We start from the raw sequence: 8596 nt of genomic DNA on the forward strand, positions 1-8596 counted from the left end.
TGCATAATCTCTGTGTAGAGAACATTGTGCCATTTGGCCTCTTCCTCTGGCACTGGAAAGACTTTATTACCAACCATTAATCTATTATATAAATGTCTGTCCGGTTGGTTTAGTTGTTTGCATCGATTTCGCTCTCTCTCTCTCTGTCTCTGTCTCTCTGTCTCTGTCTCTGTCTCTGTCTCTGTCTCTGTCTCTCTCTCTGTCTCTGTCTCTGTCTCTGTCTCTGTCTCTCTGTCTCTGTCTCTGTCTCTGTCTCTCTCTGTCTCTGTCTCTCTCTGTCTCTGTCTCTCTCTCTGTCTCTGTCTCTGTCTCTGTCTCTCTCTGTCTCTGTCTCTGTCTCTGTCTCTCTCTCTGTCTCTGTCTCTGTCTCTGTCTCTCTCTCTGTCTCTGTCTCTGTCTCTCTCTCTGTCTCTGTCTCTGTCTCTGTCTCTGTCTCTCTCTCTGTCTCTGTCTCTCTCTCTGTCTCTGTCTCTGTCTCTGTCTCTCTGCCTCTGTCTCTGTCTCTGTCTCTGTCTCTGTCTCTGTCTCTCTCTCTGTCTCTGTCTCTGTCTCTGTCTCTGTCTCTGTCTCTGTCTCTCTGTCTCTGTCTCTGTCTCTGTCTCTCTCTGTCTCTGTCTCTCTCTCTGTCTCTGTCTCTCTCTCTGTCTCTGTCTCTGTCTCTCTCTCTCTGTCTCTGTCTCTGTCTCTGTCTCTGTCTCTCTCTCTGTCTCTGTCTCTCTCTCTGTCTCTGTCTCTGTCTCTGTCTCTGTCTCTGTCTCTCTCTCTGTCTCTGTCTCTGTCTCTGTCTCTGTCTCTGTCTCTGTCTCTGTCTCTCTCTCTCTCTCTGTCTCTGTCTCTGTCTCTGTCTGTCTCTCTCTGTCTCTGTCTCTGTCTCTGTCTCTGTCTCTGTCTCTGTCTCTGTCTCTGTCTCTGTCTCTGTCTCTGTCTCTGTCTCTGTCTCTGTCTCTGTCTCTCTCTCTGTCTCTGTCTCTGTCTCTGTCTCTGTCTCTGTCTCTGTCTCTGTCTCTGTCTCTGTCTCTGTCTCTGCCCTACCCTGACAGTCATTCTGAATGCAGGTTGCGGGTGATAAAACATTCCACTTGTTGGATATCCTAATTCTGGCTGGATTCCAATAGGAATTATATAAACCAGGAGTTTCGTAACACCACGGTGAAAATGCCGCCGACAGAGAGGGCTGCGTTGCGACTAGCTCTTAGGAAACGTTGCAGTATATACAGTGAGGGAAAAAAGTATTTGATCCCCTGCTGATTTTGTACGTTTGCCCACTGACAAAGACATGATCAGTCTATAATTTTAATGGTAGGTTTATTTGAACAGTGAGAGACAGAATAACAACAAAAAAAATCCAGAAAAAGCGCACGTCAAAATGTTATAAATTGATTTGCATTTTAATGAGGGAAATAAGTATTTGACCCCTCTGCAAAACATGACTTAGTACTTGGTGGCAAAACCCTTGTTGGCAATCACAGAGGTCAGACGTTTCTTGTAGTTGGCCACCAGGTTTGCACACATCTCAGGAGGGATTTTGTCCCACTCCTCTTTGCAGATCTTCTCCAAGTCATTAAGGTTTTTCCAAAGAAAAGGTTCCTGGAGGATCCTTTAGGGCAGTGATTCTCAACTGGTGGGACCCTTCCCAAATGTGGGTCGTGGGAGGTTTTGAATGAGTCGTAGGTGTCTGAGTTTTTCTGTTGTTGAAAGAATACTCCAGTCTGAATTGAAACGACATAAACCAGGTAGAAAGTTTGTAGAAATTATAATTAACTTACATTTTTAAAAAATTTAATCATTGAAAATGTTTTCTTCCATCAAAGTATTTTCAATATAGAGCTATTAGCAGCGGGTAGATCTAGTGGTCTCAGACCAGGGAGTTTAATAACATTCTTGTTAAAGAATATGGTCAAAATGTTATTATTGACAATGAAAGAGGTGAGAATGTTGTTCCCATGTCATATAATTGCTAAATTTACTATCAATATTGCATTACAAATTGACCTTGAGTTCTCTCTCTCTCTCTCTGTCTCTCTCTCTGTCTCTCTCTCTGTCTCTCTCTCTGCCTCTCTCTGTCTCTCTGTCTCTCTCTGTCTCTCTGTCTCTCTGTCTCTCTCTCTCTCTCTCTCTCTGTCTCTCTCTCTCTCTCTCTCTCTCTCTCTGTCTCTCTCTCTCTCGCTCTCTCTCTCTGTCTGTCTCTCACGCTCTCGCTCTCTTTCTTGCTCTCTCTCTCTCTCCCTTCCTTGCACTCTCTCTCGCTCCCCCTCTCTCTCTCTCTCCCCCACTCGCTCTCTCCCCCTTTCTCTCTTTCTCGCTCACTCTCTTCCTGGAAAAATGCAGGAGTTGAAGCTCTCTGTTTTTTCTCCTGAGCCCAGTTCTGATTCCCTGTGAAGTATTTCACTACCAGCTCTCACATCTCACATCAGAATTAGACGTTCATCCATGTTTCTCAAACGTCAAATTTCAAAGTGTTTAAGGTTTAACTTTAGGTATTAACTCTGAATGGTTAAGGTAAGTGTTAAGGTTCGGGATAGGCTTAAAACAAACAACTTTCTATTGCTGGATTTGAACTTGCAACTTTTGGAGTCAGAGGCAGATGCTTAGGCCCATCCACCATCCCCTGTCCACAACACCCCAGCAAAACCCAAACCTACTTGAAGGTAACAGCGCTCACTGTTGCCGCTAGTGGCTGGTTTCCATATCATCTCCCGACGTCCTCAGACATGGATGAATACTGACTTGTATCAGGGGTGACCTGCCTGGTATTTCAAGTGTTCAACAATATTGTATGGGAGACTTGCCCATGGTCATTGTGCTGTGTTCTGTCTCTGTTGTGTTGTAAAACCGTGTGACAGAGATTACAGTTAAATCTGTTCCCACCTCTCTGGATCTCCCTGGTTCACCTCTCTGGACCTCCCTGGTTCACCTCTCTGGACCTCCCTGGTTCACCTCTCTGGACCTCCCTGGTTCACCTCTCTGGACCTCCCTGGTTCACCTCTCTGGATCTCCCTGGTTCACCTCTCTGGACCTCCCTGGTTCACCTCTCTGGACCTCCCTGGTTCACCTCTCTGGATCTCCCTGGTTCACCTCTCTGGACCTCCCTGGTTCACCTCTCTGGACCTCCCTGGTTCACCTCTCTGGACCTCCCTGGTTCACCTCTCTGGACCTCCCTGGTTCACCTCTCTGGACCTCCCTGGTTCACCTCTCTGGATCTCCCTGGTTCACCTCTCTGGATCTCCCTGGTTCACCTCTCTGGACCTCCCTGGTTCACCTCTCTGGACCTCCCTGGTTCACCTCTCTGGATCTCCCTGGTTCACCTCTCTGGACCTCCCTGGTTCAACTCTCTGGACCTCCCTGGTTCACCTCTCTGGACCTCCCTGGTTCACCTCTCTGGACCTCCCTGGTTCACCTCTCTGGACCTCCCCTGGTTCACCTCTCTGGACCTCCCTGGTTCACCTCTCTGGACCTCCCTGGTTCACCTCTCTGGATCTCCCTGGTTCACCTCTCTGGACCTCCCTGGTTCACCTCTCTGGACCTCACTACTGCCTGTCAGTCCCCTAACCCCCACACCTTGTCCCTAACGCTGTCCAATGAGAGTACGAAGCTAGATGCCGTCACGGTAGACGGGACTATTTCAACTTTTACCGTCTGCCGCAGCGTTGTTTTCTACCGGATGTTGATTTGCACTGTTTGTTTACTGAAATCACCATAGCAACGCATAGCGTCGTTTAGGCCTGTCACTAACTGTCTCTGGGAGGTTAACAACAGGCCTGTCACTAACTGTCTCTGGGAGGTTAACAACAGGCCTGTCACTAACTGTCTCTGGGAGGTTAACAACAGGCCTGTCACTAACTGTCTCTGGGAGCTCAACAACAGGCCTGTCACTAACTGTCTCTGGGAGGTTAACAACAGGCCTGTCACTAACTGTCTCTGGGAGGTCAACAACAGGCCTGTCACTAACTGTCTCTGGGAGGTTAACAACAGGCGTGTCACTAACTGTCTCTGGGAGGTTAACAACAGGCCTGTCACTAACTGTCTCTGGGAGGTTAACAACAGGCCTGTCACTAACTGTCTCTGGGAGGTTAACAACAGGCGTGTCACTAACTGTCTCTGGGAGCTCAACAAACTTCATTTGTCTCTGGAGTTAACAGCAGGCGTGTCACTAACTGTCTCTGGGAGCTCAACAACAGGCCTGTCACCTAGCTGTCTCTGGGAGGTTAGCAGCAGGCGTGCCACTAACTGTCTCTGGGAGGTTAACAACAGGCCTTCACTAACTGTCTCTGGGGGTTAACACCAGGCCTGTCACTAACTGTCTCTGGGAGGTTAACAGCCAGGCGTGTCACTAACTGTCTCTGGGAGCTCAGCAACAGGCCTGTCACTAACTGTCTCTGGAGGTTAGCACTGGCGTGTCACTAACTGTCTCTGGGAGCTCAACAACAGGCCTGTCACTAACTGTCTCTGGGAGCTGTTAACAGCAGGCCTGTCACTAACTGTCTCTGGGAGGTTAACAGCAGGCACTGTTACTAACTGTCTCTGGGAGGTTAACACTAGGCCTGTCCTAACTGTCTCTGGGAGGTTAACAACAGGCCCTGTCGCTAACTGTCTCTGGGAGGTTAACAACAGGCCTGTCACTAACTGTCTCTGGGTTAACAACAGGCCTGTCACTAACTGTCTCTGGGAGCTCAACAGCAGGCCATCATAACCCTCTGGAGGTTAACAACAGGCCTACTTTTGTCTTGGGAGGTTATCAACAGGCCTGTCACTAACTTCTCTGGGAGCTCATCAACAGGTGTCACTATCTTTGTCTTGGAGGTTAACAACTAGCTGCACCTAACTGTCTCTGGGAGGTTAACAACAGGCCTGTCACTACTGTCTCTGGGGGTTAGCAACCTTAGGCCTGTCACTAACTGTCTCTGGGAGCTCAACAACAGGTGTGCTTACTGTCTCTGGGAGGACACAGGCACTGTCACTTAACTGTCTCTGCGAGCTCAGCAACACGGCCTGTCATAACTCTCTGGGAGTTACAACGTGGCGTGTCCATGTCTGGAGTTAACAGCAGGCCTGTCACTTACCTTTGTCTCTGGGAGGTTAGCAGCCGGCGTGTCACTATCTGTCTCTGGGAGCTCAACAACGGGCCCTGTCACTAGCTGTCTCCTGGGAGATTAACAGCAGACGTGTCACTAACTTTGTCTCTGGGAGTTAACAACAGGCCTGTCACTAACTGTCTCTGGGAGCTCAACAACAGGCCTGTCACTAACTGTCTCTGGGAGCTCAACAACAGGCGTGTCACTAACTGTCTCTGGGAGGTTAACAACAGGCGTGTCACTAACTGTCTCTGGGAGGTTAACAACAGGCGTGTCACTAACTGTCTCTGGGAGGTTAACAACAGGCCTGTCACTAACTGTCTCTGGGAGGTTAACAACAGGCGTGTCACTAACTGTCTCTGGGAGCTCAACAACAGGCGTGTCACTAACTGTCTCTGGGAGATTAACAACAGGCGTGTCACTAACTGTCTCTGGGAGGTTAACAACAGGCCTGTCACTAACTGTCTCTGGGAGCTCAACAACAGGCCTGTCACTAACTGTCTCTGGGAGCTCAACAACAGGCGTGTCACTAACTGTCTCTGGGAGGTTAACTCAGCAGGCGTGTCACTAGCTTTGTCTCTGGGAGGTTACCAACGGGCGATGTCACTACTTCTCTGGGAGGTTAACAACAGGCCTGTCACTAGCTGTCTCCGGGAGGTTAACAACAGGCGTGTCACTAACTGTCTCTGGGAGGTTAACAACAGGCCTGTCACTAACTGTCTCTGGGAGGTTAACAACAGGCGTGTCACTAACTGTCTCTGGGAGCTCAACAACAGGCCTGTCACTAACTGTCTCTGGGAGATTAACAACAGGCGTGTCACTAACTGTCTCTGGGAGGTTAACAACAGGCCTGTCACTAACTGTCTCTGGGAGCTCAACAACAGGCCTGTCACTAACTGTCTCTGGGAGCTCACCAACAGGCGGTCACTAACTGTCTCTGGGAGGTTAACAACAGCGTGTCACTACACTGTCTCTGGGAGGTTAACAGCAGGCGTGTCACTAACTGTCTCTGGGAGGTTAACAGCAGGCCTGGTCACTACCTGTCTCTGGGAGGTTAACAACAGGCCTGTCCCTAGCTGTCTCTGGGAGCTCAGCAACAGGCCTGTCACTACACTGTCTCTGGGAGGTTAACAACAGGCGTGTCACTAACCTCTCTCTGGGAGGTTAACAACAGGCCTGTCACTAACTGTCTCTGGGAGGTTAACAACAGGCGTGTCACTAACTGTCTCTGGGAGCTCAGCAACAAGGCCTGTCACTAGCTGTCTCTGGGAGTTAACAGCTGGCGTGTCAGCTAACTCTGTCTCTGGGGGGTTAACAACAGGCCTGTCACTAACTGTCTCTGGGGAGCTCAACAACACCTCCTAACTGTCTCTGGGAGCTCACAACAGCGTGTCACTAGCTGTCTCTGGGAGGTTAACAACAGGCCTGTCACTAACTGTCTCTGGGAGGTTAACAACGGCGTGTGTCACTAACTGTCTCTGGGGTTAACAACAGGCCTGTCACTCCCTGTCTCTGGGAGGTTAACAACAGGCGTGTCGCTAACTTCTGGGCTCAACAACAGGCCTGTACTAGCTGTCCTGGGAGGTTAACAACAGGCCTGTCACCTCTAACTGTATCTGGGAGCTCAGCAACAGGCCACTGTCACTAACTGTCTCTGGGAGCTCAGCAACAGGCGTGTCACTAACTGCTCTCTGGGAGGTTCCGGGCCTGTCGCTAACTGTCTCTAGAGAGGTTAAGCAGGCGTGTCACTAACTGTCTCTGGGAGCTCAACAACTAGGCCTGTCGCTAGCTGTCTCTGGGAGGTTAACAACAGGCGTGTCACTAACTGTCTCTGGGAGCTCAACAACAGGCCTGTCACTAACTGTCTCTGGGAGGTTAACAACAGGCGTGTCACTAACTGTCTCTGGGAGCTCAACAACAGGCCTGTCACTAACTGTCTCTGGGAGGTTAACAACAGGCCTGTCACTAACTGTCTCTGGGAGGTTAACAACAGGCGTGTCACTAACTGTCTCTGGGAGCTCAACAACAGGCGTGTCACTAACTGTCTCTGGGAGGTTAACAACAGACGTGTCACTAACTGTCTCTGCGGAGGTTAACAACAGGCCTGTCACTAACTGTCTCTGGGGGGTTAACAACAGGCCTGTTACTAGCTGTCTCTGGGAGGTTAACAACAGGCCTGTCGCTGGCTGTCTCTGGGAGGTTAACACAGGCGTGTCACTAACTGTCTCTGGGAGCTCAACAACAGGCCTGTCACTAACTGTCTCTGGGAGGTTGCAACAGGCTGTGTCGCTAACTGCTCTCTGGGAGCTCAACAACAGGCCTGTCACTAACTGTCTCTGGGGGTTAACAGCAGCGGTGTTAACTGTCTCCGGGAGCTCAGCAACAGGCCTGTCCTAACTGTCTCTGGGAGGTTAAAACAGGCGTGTCACTAACTGTCTCTGGGAGCTCAACAACAGGCCTGTCACCTAACTGTCTCTGGGAGGTTAACAACCAGGCCTGTCACTAGCTGTCTCTGGGGGTTATCAACAGGCTGTGTCACTGCTAACTGTCTCTGGGAGGTTAACAACAGGCCTGTCACTAACTGTCTCTGGGAGGTTAACAACAGGCGTGTCACTAGCTGTCTCTGGGAGCTCAACAACAGGCCTGTCACTACTCTCTGGGAGGTTAACACAGTGGGCGGTCACTAACTCTCTCTGGGAGGTTAGCAGCAGGCCTGTCACTAACTGTCTCTGGGGGGTTAACCGGCGTGTCCTCACTTGTCTCTGGGGGGGTTAACAACAGGCCTGTCGCTAAGCTGTCTCTGGGGAGCTCAGCAACAGGGCTGTCACTAACTGTCTCTGGGAGGTTAACAACAGGCCTGTCACCTAGCTGTCTCTGGGAGGTTAACAAAGCTGTCCCCTGTCTCTGGGAGGTTAACAGCAGGCGTGTCTCCTAGCTTGTCTCTGGGAGGTTAACAACAGGCCTGTCACTACTGTCTCTGGGAGCACAACAACAGGCCTGTCACTAACTGTCTAAGGTTAACAACAGGCCTGTCACGCTAGCTGTCTCTGGGAGGTTAACAACAGGCCTGTCACTAACTGTCTCTGGGAGGTTAACAGCAGGCCTGTCACTAACTCGGGAGGTTAACAACAGGCCTGTCACTTCTTGGGAGGTTAACAACAGGCCTGTCACTAACTGTCTCTGGGAGGTTAACAACAGGCGTGTCACTAACTGTCTCTGGGAGCTCAACAACAGAGCTGAGGAATGTACTGTTCCTCCCACTGCCCAGTCCCTCCCACTGCCCAGTCAGTCCCACTGCCCAGTCCCTCCCACTGCCCAGTCCCTCCCACTGCCCAGTCCCTCCCACTGCCCAGTCAGTCCCACTGCCCAGTCCCTCCCACTGCCCAGTCCCTCCCACTGCCCAGTCCCTCCCACGGCCCAGTCCCTCCCACTGCCCAGTCCCTCCCACTGCCCAGTCCCTCCCACTGCCCAGTCCCTCCCACTGCCCAGTCCCTCCCACTGCCCAGTCAGTCCCTGCCCAGTCC

This window comes from Coregonus clupeaformis, unplaced genomic scaffold (assembly GCF_020615455.1).
Source record: "Coregonus clupeaformis isolate EN_2021a unplaced genomic scaffold, ASM2061545v1 scaf0143, whole genome shotgun sequence".
In the NCBI taxonomy this organism is placed as follows: domain Eukaryota; kingdom Metazoa; phylum Chordata; class Actinopteri; order Salmoniformes; family Salmonidae; genus Coregonus; species Coregonus clupeaformis.